The sequence below is a fragment of the Microtus oregoni genome, unplaced genomic scaffold, assembly GCF_018167655.1.
Source record: "Microtus oregoni isolate MIOR12 unplaced genomic scaffold, Mior012 000067F_ref0000223, whole genome shotgun sequence".
NCBI lineage: Eukaryota > Metazoa > Chordata > Mammalia > Rodentia > Cricetidae > Microtus > Microtus oregoni.
The window spans coordinates 514,184-515,913 of record NW_024543974.1 but is presented as its reverse complement, the minus strand read 5'-3'; the positions used below and the strand labels follow the sequence as shown (position 1 = coordinate 515,913).

Sequence of the window (1,730 nt, the reverse complement as noted above, 5' to 3'; positions counted from 1 at the left end):
ACGGCATGAAGAAAATGCTGTGTTACATACAGAATACAGTATTTAACACATACATGACATGGCACATTCGCATGAGGGACAAGCAAAGGAAAGCCTGTCATCCACAGGCAAATGGATGCAACGGGACACCACAGAACAGCAAGAGAGCCACGCCAAGTGTCACATGTTCCCTTTTATCTCATAATGAAAACCAACCAACCAAACAAACAAACACAATGAAACCCAGGGAGCAGAAAGTAGGATAGGCCAGGCTGTGAAGAGGTTTGTGAGTTTTAGCATCTGAGAGCAGGGAGAAGGTAGCAGTATGGCGAGGCTGCACACCATCCATGCACATGTGTACGTGGGATAAAATGGCACCGCAGATGTCATTCATTTCTAACACTAATGTTACTGACCATAAAATTAAAGATGGGCAAGGATCATGGCTCAGTGGGTTAGGTTTTCCCATGCAAACCTGAGAACCTGAGTTCAGATCACCAGCGCCCACGGAAAATCCAGGCACAGCAATACTCTTAAACCCTAGAGCCGGCATGTCTGGCATGGAGGACAGAGTGCTGGATCCATCCGCAAAGCTCTCTGGCCACTCCGCCTGACAAAATCAGTGAGTTTCATGTTCACTGAGAGACTGTGTCTTAAAAGATAAGGTAAATCTGCAGCCAACTAAGCTGCACGGGAGGTCCCCTTTCTCAGAGGGGCCCGCTGTGCAACGGTTGCCAGCAGCTTCTCACTGGGGCCTGGTGTGCAATGCTTGCCAACAGCACACTCGTTCGGAGTGACCTCACCCTGTTGCCTGTATGGGCTCCCCGAAGGGACCTTGGAGACAATCTTCTGAAGGCTCTTCGAGCTCTGACCTCAATGTCGCCTCCAATCTAGGCCCCAGACAGGTATTCGCTGTGCCCTAGGGAAGCCTCAGGTCACCACGGCCAGGGGTCTCACTGTCCAGGCCATCACGTCCACCTGAATCATGCCTCAGAATAAGGAACATCGGATGGAGGCCCTACGTAAAGCCAAGTTCAAGCTCTCCGTGCTGCCAGAGGCAAGTGGTGTTATTAAGCCCCTTCCTCCCACTTTCTTGCCCTGGTCCTCCTCACTGAGTTCTTCTTTGTCTGTCTCTCTCAAAGAGGTGAGGCTTCACTAAACTGAATGTAGATTGATCTGAAGGACACAGTCGCTGAGAAGTGACTCGTTCCTGATGGCCGAGGGGTCAGCTGCATCACCAATCCTGGTCCCACGGGCATTGGCGGGCCCCGCACTCCTCGGGGCTTCTACTGTGGTGCTACCCTCTACCCTACTAAATCATGTTCAGTAATAAATATCACATCCTGTCTGGGAAAAGAGGGGTTACAGATGATACACAGTGTCAGCCTTTGCCCTACACAGTCACACACACGGCAGGGGTGAGGGTGAAACACAAGAGGAGGAAGGGAATACTAGGGAGGGAGAGGAGGGATGGAGGGAGGGAAGAGGGAGAGAAGAGGGAGGGAAGAGGGATGGAGGGAGGGAAGAGGGATGGAGGGATGTATGTGGTAGTAAAGTCAATGGGCTAGTAAGATGGCTGAACAGGCACGTTCCACCAGGCCTGATGAGTTGGGTCCAATCTCCAGGTCCGACAACTTCAGGACTCACTCCCAAGGTCTATCCTCTGTCCTATCTGTGTACGTGTGCATGTGCGTGCACACACACACACACGTAACATTTTTGTAAAAAAGAAAAAAATCCATCAGGTTGGC

General features: G+C 51.2%; 1 pseudogene; it reads left to right on the top strand.

Moving 5' to 3' along the window:
- Positions 1-650: 650 nt before the first annotated feature.
- Positions 651-826, top strand: LOC121440487 (annotated as a pseudogene).
- Positions 827-1,730: the final 904 nt, after the last annotated feature.